The sequence below is a fragment of the Crinia signifera genome, chromosome 3 (genome assembly GCF_055691185.1).
Source record: "Crinia signifera chromosome 3, ASM5569118v1, whole genome shotgun sequence".
NCBI lineage: Eukaryota > Metazoa > Chordata > Amphibia > Anura > Myobatrachidae > Crinia > Crinia signifera.
Window position 1 is genome coordinate 284,373,644 of NC_139219.1, and position 16,877 is coordinate 284,390,520.

A 16,877-nucleotide genomic window follows, 5' to 3' on the forward strand; every position below is an offset into this window, starting at 1 on the left:
GGATTTGGAAATGTAGGCTCCCCACGTTTGGTTGAGTTCTGCCTGTTGAAAATGTAAGTGACATAAATGGTAAATTATACTTAGTGTAAAAAAACAGCGACGGGGTCAGTTCAGTTGCTGGGAATGGCCACAATGGGATGTTGCAAACTCATTTGTACGCCAACAATGGCAACTGGATTCTCTAAAGGTGCCCACACACTAGAAAGATCTGTGATCTTAAGATGTGCGCATAAATTAGCCTTCAAATCTTTTGTCCGATCTGGACAAAAGATTTCAGGCAAGCGCACATCTTTACCAAAGATTTTTCTTAAGATCCCGTGTGCGTTCCTATGGATCTTTTGTTAAATCTTCTGATCTTTTGTGCAGATCAGAAGATTTAGCAAAAGATCCACGGGAGCGAGCATCGGCCGATTTTCGACCGATTATCGGCCGATATATCAGCCCAAAAATTGTTCTAGTGTGTGGGCACCTTTAGACTTTACACAACAATTGTGTTTTTTAATTAGCATCTCTCTAGTGGTGTGCATTAAAATAATGTAAGAATTTTAAGGCAATCGTAAGTGATGTAATAGTGTGCACATGATTCATGGCATCTCCCTCAACCCGCGATTGAATTGTAGGCAATAGAATTTCCTTACTCCTTGTGGGTACAGCAGTTTATTGCACCACTATGGGGAACTTGATTATAGCTATTCCTGGTCAGTAGAAGCTTGACATTCATGAAACAAGTAAATGTTTTTTATAAAAGGAATTGATAGTTGTCTTTTGTACAGAAGATTCAATTAAGTAGTTTAAAGGCCCATACACACTGGGCGACTTTGAGCTGAAAATCCCTCAAAACAGCATGTTGAGTGGCTTTCAGCTCAAAGCCACCCAGTGTGTATGCTCAGGCGGTGAGCGCTGCTTCATCGCCGGGAAAGCCGCTCATCCAGATGAGCGGCTTCGAGGAGGATGGCTTTGCATAGCTCTGCGTTATGCAAAGCGTAGTCACCCAGAACCTTAAGGTTCCTTGTTTTAAATGTGTAACCATTTTATGTTCTCTTGTGAAGTAAAATGCTGAATAACAATGCAATGCTAGGATAAAGGTTGCATGCAGTAAATAAAAAAAATAGGCTTGATCGTTCTGGTGGCTTTTAAAGCGCTATGTGCAATAAAGGATATCTGGCTTTTATGAATATGTAAGCACTCATTTTTATTCATTTAGAATTTGAAGACTGTAGGTCGCTCATCCATTTTAGGGCTAGTTAACACAGATGCCTTCCTTGCACTTTTGCAGGCAACACTTGCAGGACGTGATTTGTTCATGGTCCAAGTGTAAACTGGACCGTTTAAGGAATTCTAGAATCGTTCTTAAAAAATGTCTGACATGATCAGATATTACAACACTATTGAGAGGTGCTAAAATTCATACCAGCTGTCCATAACGCTACATAGTAATTGTTTTTTTTTTTTTTTTCCATGTTACACCTTTCATTAGCAGACACAGTGGTAACACAAAACATCCAGGAGGCATTTTTCAACAGCCTACCGATGCAGGCAAATTTGTAGGTACCTTGAAAGGAACAAAAGTAGTTGATTTTTCCATCGTTGTTTATTCCAAACTAGGTAAAAGCCCATCAAAATGACGGCTTAGTCACTATCTGCTCCTACCTTCAATCTCTGTTCACAGCTCTCCCTCTCCATATCAAGCAAGATTGAAACAGATAGTTATGCTTTCACTTTCTGTTACAAAGTAATTTGGTCCATCAAGTGGCCTCTAGTGGTCACTGGCGGTATGATGGGTAGATATAATATAGAAAAAAACAGAGTAGAACTGCGCAATAAGGGGGGAAATAGTACATGCAATTTATTTATGTACCAATAAAAAACACATATAAAACATACACAGAAATTTTAAAACATAATATTATGAAAAAGAAAAATTATAATAATAATACATAAAAAGGGGGGGTGTTATATAAAAAATTATTGCACAACCGGTCGTGTCAGATTAATGGGTTTTAAAACCAAATAGATTAACTAGTATGGATTAGTATGTATAACTGTCCAGGTTTTAATGTCTGGCCAGACAATATTGCATTTGGGGTACCTTACAGCTGCCACCTGTAATTCCTCCGGTCTCCCAGTGGATGGTGCTGAATCACCTGTCTTGGTCCAACTATGTCTGGAGTCACCTTTTGACTCCAGACATAGTTGGACCAAGACAGTGCCCCTGCTAGCAGCTGACGAGAACATTATTTTGGCTCCCTACCACCAGGGGGTGGCAAACTGAAATGAGCAAATATGAATTATTTTTTTATTTAATTTAATTTTTTTTATGTCTTGCAATCTCCTTTCACCGGGCACGATATAACAATTGAATACCACCCTCTGCGTTCATTTTGACTTCACAATTTAAATAAAATACCCAAGCAGTCCCTAGTGATTAAAATGTTACATGCATTTATTTTTGCTTTTGCCTGCGTACTACAAAATTATGTTTTAAAGTGCTTTTGCAGGAAAACACTGAAATGTAGTATTTTTGTAACGACCATCATAACTACCCAGCGGAACCAGGTGCCCATTAGGGGGTAGAGGGTAGGCTAATTTACATTAACCCAGTAACTGCTAATGGCTGCAGCTTGCTGGGTAGGGGGTCTTGTTCTACTAACCGATCAGCAGTAATGGTCAGCATGGCAGGCACTGGGGGAGGATGCAACGAAGCAAATGGGCTATAGAAGGTCTCTCGAGTGGCAGCTGCGGGAAGATTGTCTTCTTGCAGCTGGCTACGCTGTGTTTTAAGTGGTTGCATTGTTTGTGATGGGATCCATTATTGTCTGGTGTGGTTGCAACCATGCAAGCGGTTGTATGAAGAATGTGGGGCCAGCAATGCACATGTTACCAGGGGCACATACTGAACTGAGATCTATTTATCAGTGGGGTGGATTTAATACTGTGCATTGTCAATGAGAGTAAGCACACTGATTTAGAATGGACCCAAGAGCAATAATTCCCCCCCAGCTCTATTTACTGTGCACTGTATTGAATCAAACCCCATATTTGTTATATCTGCGATGGTGCTACCCTCCCCCATTTTTTTTATTTTTTTTAAATACAAAGAAAAACATACTTCCCAAAAATAAGTATTCCAGACACAGTCTACAAGTATGTAGTATGTATACAAGCACATGTTGGATCTGGGATCACAGGGTGCATATATAACAAGAAGTAGAAGGATATTATTGGTAACAACAAATCAATGGCTGAAATGGCTGCAGACTGGACACCCGGAGGCGCCATCCGGGATCATCCGGCCCACCTCCTAGACCATTGGTGGGGAACCTCAGGCCTGGGAGCCGTATGCGGCCCCTGTAGCCGGTCTGAGTAGCCCGTCTGGCGGCTTTGCCGGGAGTTTAAGTACAGGGGACTTCTTGCGAGAGGTCGGTAGTTCTCAAAAAAAATTTCTTAATCAACAGTAGCTGGGACTGTCAGTTATATTCAGTGACAGCTGCCGGAGCATGGGATGGCTGCAGCAGGACAATTTGTTCGACATTTTTTCATATGGCCCTGGAAGGATGTTTTCCCCATACAAACGGCCCTTGGCACAAAAAAGGTTTCCCCACCCCTGTCCTAGACCAATATCATAGCAATATAGAAAAAGGAGTCTAGTCAGATATTATGATACCCAGTGAAGAAAAATCGCTAGACTGGAGAAACAGAATATTGCAGAATCAAGTGTCTGGTCGAACAGGGGCAATAGGATATATAAATTAACAAAAGGCCCAAAACAAACCACCCACATAACCCCCCACCCTGTACAAACCACCCCCGACTTAGGTGTACCTGGATCCCGTAACCATGCCCCCCTAACACTATAACTACCCCACACTGAGCTATACTAACCTAAACCTCCCCCTCCCCCTCAAACAAAGGATAAAAAGCCACATGAATTGACTGGGGGGGGAATATTTAGCGCTTTTGGCTAGGACAAGCATGACCTTCCCACCAACTTGAGGATTTAAAGATCAAACCGCACTCTAGCCAAATAGTATCAACATGAAGAAACTTAGTAAAATAGGAAATTTTAAATATTATAACCAGCTCAGTGTCAGGAGTTTAAAGTAGCCCAAAGTTGGGAGCACAGGACCAAAAATCACCAGGATAAAATTAGGAATATACAAAAAGCAATAGGTTAATGGTCCTGATCAAAACTGAGCTACCCCCATCTAAAGTTACAAATTTAGCGCACATAATGTAGTGATATATAGTATGAGGCTACATTTGTGAAAATGAACTAGTAAATACACAGGCAAGCCATAAATAAGAGACATGGGCATTTTGACTTGTTAACGAAAAATAATAAAAGGGATATTATTGGAGTGAGGGGAGTCAAAATTCTCTGTGCAGTAGAAAGAATTTAGTCCGGCCAGTCCACAAGTCCAGTAGAAAGATACTACCACAGGTTTCTCTCCTAACGTATATATTCCACTATAAGCAGAGCAGAAAACCCAGAACGGTATATAGTCCATTGATTTGAGGTAGGGCAGTCCAGCAAGTTAAGAACATTCCAGTCCAGCAAGAAGACTTGACAGTATGTACAACTTCCTGGGGTCTCATGTTTTGGATATTTAGAAGCATAGGAACTATTGGGGTTGCCACAGCACAGTGTTCAGGAAAAGTGTCAGGCAGCATTTCAGCAGGTGTATCACACATGCAGGAGAGATAATTGATGTCCCTCTGGACAACCGTAAATTTGTTGATGAGCCTGTCCGCAGAGGCACTAATGGCCTGCATTATCTAATGTAGTGGGCTTTCCATCCCACACTCAAGGTGGAGGGGACCAAGGTGCAGAGACAGACCCCCAGCCAAAGAAGAGCTTTCAATAAAAGCAGGAGACGGCTAGCACATCTCCAATAGGGCAGTCAGGATAGGTAGCACTAGCAACAGGGTATTTCACACTCTATCACTGGCACACAACAGACAGGTCCAAATAGACAAGGCACCCCCACTATTTAAGCAAAGGGAAGGGTGTAGTGATGACAAAATGGCCGCAACTGCACCCACACAGTGTACACTGTCGCAGGTGCCAGGAACACCAAGTTGCCGGACCGGATCACCGCTCCGGAGGTGAGCACCGAAATGGAGGACTGACGGGCAGGCAGACGTCCGGCATCCAGGGGGTCCTGTTTAGCGAAGCAGCAGCGTGCGCACACCAGCACCCGGCGGCCTCCGGCTCCAAGATGGCGCCCACAAAAGGCCTCCGTCACAAGTCAGTACTACAGGAGCAGCCGCACCTCCTCCGCTCAGATCCCCCTCTCCAAAAGACCTGGCAGGCCGACAGAAATGTGCCCAGTATGGCCCCCCTACTTGCGTGGGGATTTAGAAGCGGGTGGGCGCCCTCAGGATATCCAGACAGGATGGTTGAATCGGGGAGCTACACCAAGATGCTGCTACTCCATGTCCGTCGTAGCCCACCCTCCCCAATTCTTGATAGCTGCCGCTACCACCATAAATTTCTGTGGGGGCTGCGAAGTCATATTTACCAAGCTTGTTTGACCCTTCAGCAAATACCATCTGAAGTTGGAGGTAACCATTGTACTGTATGGGTGACCTTTTCCAAAAATTACCAGATGACCTGGATACAGAAAATAATGCTTAGTCCAGTAGTTTTCAAACTATCTTGAATCACTGTACACTAAACCTATCAGCATTTTTTTTGCGCCACCCCTAGGGTACAAGTTTATTATTTATATATTTGGAGAAAAAATATTAAGTGAAGTAAAGTGGGCCAACAGAATGTGTCATCTTGGGTTCATTTATATGGTGGTGTACAGTTGTTTTTCAGTTTGTCCACATGTTTTATGATTGACAGCCACTAGCTCCTTATCCATAAATGATTTGACTTGACTTTTTTCTGTACCACCAACCTGAGGCACCACTTCAAGAGCCTCTAGGCACCCCCCGAGCTGCCTAGGTACACAGTTTGGGAACCACTGGCTTAGCTCCTTTTGGTTGTTGTAGTTGATGGTTCTCATTCATACACACTGAAATATGATATTAACAATATAATCGTGCAAATCATCTGCCTTTTATCGCATAGTGTGTTCAGAGCTTAAAGCTGGATAGGTTACCAGCTGACTGAAGGGTTGTGGCAGTACCATGTGTAGATTATTTGATAATGCCTAGATTTTCTTTTTTTTTTTTTTTTCTTAGGGGTGAACCATTTTCATAGGAGACTGTGAAAAGTTGTTCTCTCAGCTGGAATTGATGCATGAACTCGCATCACCACTCGTCGCCCGGCCATACACACTAGCAGATTTTAAACTGAAAGTAGTTCAAAACACCAAAAGTGAGCTACTTTTGAGCTCAAAATTGCCTAGTGTGTATGGGCCTTAAGTAATACAGGAAGTGTCACAATGCTCTTAACTTTTATTATTCACAACTTTTCATTTGCAAACTTATGTGGTGCTTGGACAAACTGACCATTGTTCCCTTTGGTAGTTTTCTCTTTAGGCAGATGGCCTTTAAAACCCCAAAAAGTACATAATGCAGCCTGACTGTATCATAAACCTGTTAATAGCCCCTAGTCTTGGTAGTACTTCCTGGCAACTACCCCAGGACCAGCTACATCATTGATGTGCCATACAGATCATACCCATGATTCAGTGCCCCGCTCTGCTTTCACCTCCCTCCTACATGTGTGCTTCCTTCCGTGTTGATCCATTCAACCTATATGTGACAGACTCTGTCTACCACCTGCAGAGTTTGATAGCTTGCCCCTCCCACAGTTCTTCTTCTCCTCGATTTCTGACCATAGCCACACTCTATGGGGATGCTTTGACGTCAGATTTACCAAGCGGCATCTATCACAATCGGAAGATGGTGCTGTGCTGCTATAGCCTGTGGGCTACACTAAAAAAACTTAGCAAGCAGATGTTACCTCCCCGGTAATGACCGCCGAGGGGCCCTCATGCTGCATGAGGGATCAGAGATCCGCTACTTTTTATTAAGGGTTGAGCAAATTTACATTATCTTACACTTTTTCAGCAAGGCATTATGTTTGACAAATATTTGACAAACAACATCTTTACAATAACGATCCGCTACTTTTTAGAGTACTTGTTCATTCCTAAATTGATTCCATTGGTATAATCGCATATTGCAACAGTATTGTGGGTGCAAATATTGCATCCAAATTGCACTTCGAATGTGATTATTGATAAATGGGCCCCTTAGGGATGGCAACCAACATCTTTTCCTGGTTGTAATAAGCATGGCTTATGGTCCTAGATCGCACACTCAGATTACACAAAAGTCCATGTACAGTGTAATTGACTGGAAAATATAAGTGAGGCACCAAAATATTTTAGGTATTTTTATCAGTGGAATCCCCAGCACTCTGGTACCCCAACAGGGAAAATTTGCTTAGGTGCCTTCCTCCAGGGGTATTACCCCTATGTATATTCATGAGATAACAGGCGGCATGAAGGAGATTTTCAGCTGGTGAAAAAAAATAATGGTAATTTATTGGGAAACTAGTCCCCTACCTCAAGACACTTGTTCACTGGTTCAGCGCTGCATGCAGCGTGGGGATGTTTCAGTTTGCAGCCTCCTGAGGTGCGAGCTGAAATGTGTGAAAACTCCTAACTTAACTGGGAATCCTAGACTGGTTTAGTCATGTTGCACAGATAGCATGTCCTGCCAATTGAATTGATATAGAAGGGAATTCAGTTTGTGGGAGCCCACCATTTGTCTTGCGTATTCCACTTTGCCCCTCAGATTCTAGAACCAGAGATAATTCCTTGAAAGTAATCAAAATGGCAGCTGGCCTCCAACCTACTACAACACATATGCGTTTAGATGCCACAAAGGCATTTGATACGGTGTCTACTTTATAAATATTAGAAAGAAGGTGATTTGGCTTAAAATTCCAAAATACAATAGATTTTTTATAACCAACCAACTAATTCCATTGGCTAGAGCAGGGCTGGGCAAATGCGGCCCTCCAGATGTTGAGGAACTACACATCCCAGGATGCTTTGCATTAGTTTTGCTTTGTGGCCATGCTGAAACTGATGCAAGGCATGCTGGGATGTGTAGTTCCTCAACATCTGGAGGGCCGCAATTGCCCAGCCCTGGGCTAGAGGAACAAGACAGGCTTTCACCCGTTCTTTTTAACGGGTGGAGTTTAGCATTCAGACAGTCATTATTCCGACGTCCGGAATCCCAACTGCCGGGACTCATACAGTGGGGCCAGTGCAACAAAGCCCCTTGTGGGCTCGCTGCACTCGCCACCTATTCTATTCTCCCTCTGTGGGAGTTGTGGTCCCCCATGAGGGAGAATAGTCCCTGTCTCTCTGGATCCTGACTGTCAGGGTTATAACAGTCGGACTCCAATGTTGTTGTAATGACGGTTTGATTCCAGACTGTCTGGAAGTCATCCGACACCTCATTTTAACTTGGCTCTAGATGCTATACTTATAGTATTACTAAACTGGACACCATTTAAGGTGATTGATTTGGGATAAGGGGAGATCAAGATATCTGCTTTTGCAGATGTTCTCTTATTTACCGGTATATCAAAAACCAGGAGGACCATCGATGGATCGTATAAGGGAGTTTGGATCGGTATCTGAATTTCGAGGTTAACTTCAAGAAATCCACAGCGCTTTAATTAAAACCAGGTTCCAAAACACCCAACCTGGCATAAGGAAACTTCCATCAAATGGGTGAATATAGTTATTGCTTATCTAGGGATACGATTTTACAGTCGAGTATGCAAGATGAGCACTGGTGACGTTTAACCCTACCCTACTAGGGCTAATCTAGTCAAAATGATTCTATTGCCTAGAATTTTATATTCACTCCAATCTCTGAATCCTACTTACCGGAAGGGACACTTTAGAAATCGATAGAAGTATCCACACATTCATCTGTGTAAGAAAACTTATTTATAATAACACAGCGCAGATACCTGATGGGTATGAAAACGGATCCTTCGTGTCACAGGTGTGGTTCTCAAAAAGCAGAATTATTCCACTGTTTATGGGAATGTCCCATTTAAAAATAAGATTTTGGTCCAGGTTTGGAGAAACGTTACTTTAACGTTTGGTTAATTTACCTACCCCTGATTGGGTGTTGGCTATTACTCCTGAGGATAGCACAGAGAGTTATGTTGCCCATACACGTTGCGATAAGCGGCGGGCATCACATCGCACAGTACAAATTGTATATGCTGCACATACTTTTTGTACTGCCTGCGGATCGCATTGCATGCGATGCGACAAATGTGTCGCATTGCACGCTGTTATCGCAATGTGTATGGGCACCTTTAGAAAATGTACTTATAATATCTGCAGCCACAAAAAAAAAAAATGATTCCCCAAATGTGGATACAAACCCCCTGTTATCACTCTTTTTGACAAAATATTTTTTTTACCTTTCAAGATGGAATGGCTTGGGGCTTTGTTACAAACAAAAAGATACGTTTACAGCGATATTTTTCGAGACAGGGGAGAGTTGCGTAGAAACCCTGTCCGAATCTCTGAAAGAGCAGATATGGAAATGTTAGACACATTGGGGGTTATTCTGGTTCACTTTCAAAGGCAAGTTCATTCTCCAATGGACAAAACCATGTGCACTGCAGGGGGGCAGATGTAACATGTTCAGAGAGAATTAGATTTGGGTGATTTTATTTCTGTGCACGGTAAATACTGGCTGCTTTATTTTTACACTGCAATATAGATATCGGTTTGAAGGACAAACCCCACCCAAATCTAACTCTCTGCGCAAGTTTCATCAGGCCCACCTGCAGTGAATGTTTTTTTCCATATTTGAATTTGCCTTTGCGAATGAACCAGAATAACCCTCATTGTGGTACGAAACGCAAATGTATACGTAAGATCCCCCAATATCAATTGCCATAGCATGATCTACAGCTTCACCACTTTAGCCTGGATCCAGGCCTACTCCATTATCCTTGACATAAGTGTTCTATTTCTTTTTAAGATGATGTATTTGATATTTTTAATGAAAGAAACTACTACAAACTGCTCATAGGAATCTTTCTTTTTATTGTGTACGAAATTGTAGTACTATTTTGTTCTATGTACACAGAAGTCATACTATATTTGTGTACTGCTTCAATAAAAAGTAAAAAAAAAAAAGTAATCCTTGCCTGTGGGATGCAACATGTTTGAAGCCTTCTGAAGCACAATTACATGGTCGATATATTGCAAGTGCATCGGTGTACAGCAGCCACTACATGGCACCCAAATGATCTATTCACTTAACGAGTTGAAATGTGTGGAAGTCACCCGTTTGCGCATTCAAAGGGTCAACTGAATATCGCCCTGCTAGAGCTTGACACTTGAGATGGGAGATCGAGTACAATATAACAACTGTATGTGGCACAATGTCTGAAGATATATTGGCACATTGTGCAGACTGCCAGTAGCTGACATTACAACTGGGCAGGCACATGTAATTGCCTGCCCAGATGTGCTGTAAAGCATGGCACATTGGGCCGATGATTGGTAAGTGTGTATGCACTTACCAATATTCACACAGGTCAGCTGATCTGATATTCTACAGTGTACCCAGCATCATGTCGGCTTAAGGAAAATGATTTGTTACAATAGTCCAAGATTAGTGGTAATAAATAGTGGTGCTGATAACTAGTGTGTAGTGCCCTAAATGGGTTGTGTGTTGTGTTGTTGTTGTTTTTTTTTTTTTTGTCTACAGCAAATGCAAAGTGAGATGTAGCAGCATTTAAATGTTTTCAGTCAGTAAATTGAAAAATAAACTTGCCGAGAGATGAGTCCAAGTAACAAATTTAGTTTTTTGTGCAAAATAATTTCAAGAAAATTCTGTGGAGAGACAAATAATGCTTCTTTGTTTGGCAGTCAGATTGGCGAGTTTGGATTTGGTAGATGCTGGCAGAACATTACCTGTCTGACTTCATTATGCCAACTGTGAAGTTTGGTGTGGGGCTGTGTGTTTTTCCAGGGTTTGGGCAGTAGACAGGATCCCGAGGCACTTATGGGAAATGCTTATAGACCTAGATTACATGACTCATGGAAGCAGTTAGAGGAGAAGCATTAAGGAGAGATGGCTGCGGGAACATTCTGTATGTGTAAAATTAGCTGTGATTTGCTGAAGTCTTGACACTGCAGTACCTCACTTGGCCATTGTGTGCCGTGTAGAGCACTACTGTTCTTACTGAAAGTATTACTCCTTGATAAAATCATCACTGCACATCTCCATTTGGTCCGTGCAATATTTCATACTGTACGCTTAGCCCTTTCTCAACAAATGCTCTATAAAATGGTTAATGCCGCATCAAAATATTCAGAGGTTATTAAGATTATCCCTAAAAGGCAGCTGTTTAGCAGGGTTTTAATATATATTAATAAAATAAGCTTTATAAAAATAAAAGCCATACGTGAACTGGTTGCTATGTGCTGCATTCTGAGTGAAGTCTTACTACTGTTTGGACAAATGGTATTTACTCATGATCTGTTTACTTGGATCTATTTTCTCCCAGGGTTTTGAATGGTTGCTGTGCCTAGATGCTGACTAGAGTTGAAGATTCTGTACAGTTAGCATGTGCATTACACCAGTGTCTCGTATGCATTGGTTAGGATTTACAGAGTTAAGCTGTGTACACACTAGATGACATTACAAACTATGTGGGTAATAACAATGGGTTTTGATTTGAAAAGTACTTTAAATTGTCCAGTGTGTACGCTGTATCATGATGTGGCTGTGCGTTTGACATTTCTACTGATCTTTTGAACCTACAGGAAGATTTGTACTCCTACTCCTGCATGTAGCCACTGATTATATCTTTGGAAGATCGCACAGTGGCCCTTATTCAGATCTGATCGCAGTACAAATTTGTTCTCAAAATGGATAAAACCAAGTGCACTGCAGGTGGGGCAGATGTAACGTGCAGAGAGTTAAATATGGGTGGGGTGTGTTGAAACCGAAGTCTAAATTGTAGTGTAAAAATAATGCAGCCAGTATTTACCCTGCACAGAAACAAAATAACTCGCACAAATCTAACTCTCTACATAATACATCTGCGCCCCCCCCTGCAGTGCACATGGTTTTGCCCATTTTGAGAACAAATAAGTGCCAGTGTGTATTCGCTATATCATGTGTCTGGGAGTTCCAGGGAATTGGTTGCATCGAGTGCATGTTGTCTGGTGTGTACGCACCTTTATAAGCTTCAGAGATTACTGAGCTGTTGTGCTGTATCTGCGTACTTGCTTCTTTTTTGCTCGCTAAACAGACCTACTTCAAGAACTTAATCTCCCAGTCTTCTTTCCCCTGGGTGCCTCTTTGCCACTGTCACCTCCCTACAGATGCCCGCCACCTAACACTCTCCTGTTAACTTTTTTTTAATTCACATCCAGAATTGACTCAATAACTCAGGGCATTCCATCCCACCAGACCATCTGCATCCAGCCCCAACCTTTCCTTTTACCACCCCTACCCAGCCCTCTTGTAAACTTTGCTAACCTTCTCCCTTATATTTGGGGAGGATGTCCTGGCCCTCATGTATACCTCTCTTCTGCCTGTTCTCATCTTGGCCACCTCCTCCGTCTCTCACTATCCCCTCTGCCTTCATACATGCTCTCATCCTCCTTTATTCTTTAAAAAAAAAAAAAAAACATTGATCCAAACACTCTTAAACAACTACCACTGCTGGCATGAATACCCTCTACTCTACTCCACTGAAACTGCAATGACCTCCTTGCTGCTAAATTCAATGGCCACAACTCTGTGCACTACGTACTTCTTCTGCAAATCCTTCAGTCTAAATGATACTGCCCTCTTCCGGCTGTCGTCCTATGTCTCTGACCATTCTTCTCGGTCTCCTCTCATGAATTCACATCTCCCCACTTGCACTAACTGTAGGTGTCCCCTAAGGTTCTTCCCCCTTTTTCTATCTATAGATCTAGATAGATAGATATAAATGCTCATTAGGTCTTTAACTTACAGTATCATCTTGATGCTGATGACATTAAAATATACCTTTTCTTCCCTGACCTTTCCCCTCGCTCTCTTTACTTATCTTTCACTTTCATTCATTATGGGGTACTGAGGTCTTATAACCTTGGGGAATAGAGGGTATCCGACAGGAGACAGGCACATAACATTTTCTTCAACCAGGGTGGGCTGGCTCCTCCCCTCTACTTCCCCCTACCAGGCAGTTTTAGAAAATGTGCCCTCAGGAGAGGATGCACACTCCTGGAGCTCCAGAGAGTTTTTCTTCAATTTCTTTTAGTTTGTTATTTTCGGGTTGCTGTTTGGGCTTAACAGCTTCCCTGCGACGAGGGAAGCCGGGGGAAGGGACTGCTGCAGGCCTTTCAAGGAACCGAGCTGATCCCTGCTGCAGGTCCACCGACCTGAGAGGGTGCTGTTACCGCGGGCATTGCGCTGCAGCGAGCACACCCCCAGCTGCCGCACACCCCTGGCTCAGCCTGAAAACGTCGGTGGTGAGTAATAACCCGGTCCCCTCAGTGGGGACGCCGGTTTTATGTATGGCATAATGGCGATGGCGGCGCGATGGCCCTGCACAGGGATCGCGCGCAGCTGTTTTAACACTACAGCCACGCCGACAGACTGGATGCCAGGCATTGCCACTGGACCACCAGGGCATATACCGCTATGTGGGTCAATCCTTATTAAAGGGTTACCAGGCGCCAGTGTAAATATTAGCATAGCCCAGGCCCCATTACAAGGGCGGGGCTTAGCTCAGAGCGGGACCTGAGCGCGCCTGTACACTGCTTCCTGCTTCTTCTCATGCTGTTGGCGCCATTACAGCAGAGCAGAGATCACTCCTCAGCGCAGCCTTGAAGGGAGAGAGATCAGTCAGCAGAGACAGCAAGTATAGCGCTTGATAGTGCTTCTAGTGTGCTATAAGCCACTGATAGCAGTACAGTATTGATAATATTGGTGTCTGTGCATAAAAGCCGGTCTATCTAATCGGTAGACCAGGTTACAGGGTGCTGGTGTCCCCCATATTCCTCTGAGTCCCCCACTGCTAGTTAAGCAATTTTACACTCACATTTATATATGTGAAACTGCACATAGTGTGTTTAGATACATATATACTACTGTACATTCACTGTGTGCATTTAAGGGGGTATTATTTTCTCCAACATGGTGAGAAAAATAACTTGCATGATTTGCAGCAACAAGTTTGCTCCTAGCTCCACATCACAGGTTGCATGTGAGCAATGTATGTCACCACAGCTCAGTAGCATGTCTCCGCAGCGCAGTAGCTCGCAGGCTGATTCCCTGGAACCTTCATGGGCCACTGGTATGAAAGCCATGTTAGAGACTGTCTCATCACAGCTGGCGACAACTAATTTGCAGACTAAGCAAGTCCAACAGGATTTAAAGGTCCTGTCAGCAAGGGTGGATATTCTTACACCCATGCCAAGGGTGTCCCGTAAAAGGGCACTTGATGCCGTGGCACCTGACTCCGATATGGATGATGGCGATGGTGACGCAGATGATATTGTAGATTCACAGGCGTCAGTCTTGCATTCAAGGTACTGAAAACCTTGTCCTTGCTGTTAGAGAAGTACTAGATTTACCTCTAGCCACATCGGTTGAGGCTGACGCGGACTCCAAACGCAGCGTAGAGAGTCTCCCCTTCACAGGGGATAGGCTCTTTGGGAGTGAACTGGATGATTTGATATCAAAAGCTACGGCTGGTAAGTCCACATTCCTCCCGTCAGCCTCCACCCCGGTAAGACGCCCTTTCACAGGGTGTTCACAGCAGTCCCTTCGGACCTCTAAATTCAGGTCCAAGGCCAGAGGAGGCTCCACCGCCAATAGAAGCGCCAGAGGTAAGCCTAGGAAGGCAGCGGCTGCTGCTACAAGAGACCATAGCACAAGTGCAGCTACCCCTAAGCCCGCCGCATGACGGGCCACTCCCACCTCGGGATATTCCCGCGTGTTCTTCAGTCACGTGTGGGATGCATCCGCCCTCGACCTTTGGGTCAGGGCCATTATTTCACACGGTTACAGGCTGGAGTTCGAAAGACCACCCCCTCAGAGATATTTCAGGTCGGTACTCCCTGCAGCAGCGGAGGATCGCAGTATCCTCAGACAAGCTGTACAAAAGCTGATCCTAGCACAGGTCATTATACCAGTGCCAGCTGCAGAAAGAAAAAAGGGTTACTTTTCAAACCTATTTATGGTTCCAAAACCAGATGGGTCGGTTCCACCCATCTTAAATCTAAAGTCCCTGAACCCCTACTTGAGGGTGTTCAAATTCCAAATGGAATCCCTGAGGGCAGTGATTGCAGGTCTGGAGGAGGGAGAATATCTAGCGTCCATCGATGTGAAGGACGCGTACCTCCACATACCGGTGTGGGCCCCACACCAGGCCTTCCTGAGATTTGCAATCCTGGAGGAACAATTCCAGTTCCAAGCCCTACCGTTTGGACTTTCAACGGCCCCACGAGTCTTCACCAAAGTGATGGCGGAGATGATGTCCTTATTAAGGGCTCAGGGGATAAAAATCATCCCATACTTGGACGACTTGTTGCTGAAAGCGGAGTCAGTGTCAAAGCTGCTGGGGGCCATAGAGACAACAAGACATCTCCTGTCTCCGCACGTATGGATCCTGAATTTACCAAAATCTTCACTGATTCCGTCCCAACGTCTCCGATTCTTGGGGATGATTTTGGACAGTGGAGAGAAGGGTGTTTCTCCCAGGGGAGAAGATTGCAGCAATACAACAGCTGTTGAGGGAGGTGCTAGCCCCAGAAAGAGTCTCGGTCTACCTCTGCATCAGACTGATGGGAACTATGGTGGCCTCATTCGAGGCGCTGCAGTTCGGGAGATTCCACTCAAGAATTTTCCAGTGGGACCTATTGAGCAAGTGGTCGGGCTCACACATCCACATGCACAGGTTGATTCGCTTGTCTGTGAAGGTAAGACAGTCCCTGCAGTGGTGGCTACATACGCCAAATCTCCTGGCAGGGAGACGATTCGGGATCCAGAACTGGATCTTGCTGACCACAGATGCCAGCCTTCACGGCTGGGGGGCAGTTGCACAGGGGATGCGATTCCAGGGCCGGTGGTCATACATGGAAACTCAGCTCCACATAAACATCTTGGAGCAGAGAGCTGTACACTATGCTCTTCTGGAGGCTCACTTCCTCCTGGTACATCAGGCGATACAAGTCCAGTCGGACAATGCAACGACTGTTGCTTACATAAACCGCCAAGGCGGCACGAAGAGCAGAGCGTGCATGAGAGAAGTCTTCAAGATTCTGACCTGGACAGAGACACATGCTGTGGCGATATCTGCCATCTTCATACCCGGGGTGGACAACTGGGAGGCGTCACGACCTCCACCCCGGGGAATGGAGTCTGCATCCTCAGGTGTTCGGAAGCATCGTAGATCTGTGGGGGCTCCCACAGATAGACTTAATGGCCTCAAGGACCAACCACAAGGTGGAAAGGTATTGCTCAAGGACAAGAGATCCTCAAGCAGAGGCAACAGATGCTCTGACCACGGACTGGTCATACAACCTAGTATACCTGTTCCCGCCCCTCCCCCTCTTGGGGAGAGTGTTACAAAGGATCAGACATCAGAGGGTGCAGGCAATCCTAATAGCACCGGATTGGCCCAGGAGAGCATGGTACGCAAAACATGCTGATAGAAGAACCGTGGCGGCTGCCTCTACGAAGAGATCTTCTAGTACAAGGCCCCTTCTTCTACCAGGACTTAGGGCGTCTTCGTTTAACGGCCTGGAGGTTGAGCGGAACATCCTAGCTCTGAAGGGATTTCATTCCTCGGTCATAAACACCATGACCCGGGCCAGGAAGGCAGTGACGGCCTCGCACTACCATAAGATCTGGCGAAG

General features: G+C 44.4%; 1 protein-coding gene across 8 annotated transcripts in view; it reads left to right on the top strand.

Moving 5' to 3' along the window:
- TRIP12 (thyroid hormone receptor interactor 12) overlaps positions 1-16,877 on the top strand; it is a 94,808-nt gene that overhangs the window by 27,727 nt on the left and 50,204 nt on the right. The window lies entirely within an intron of this gene.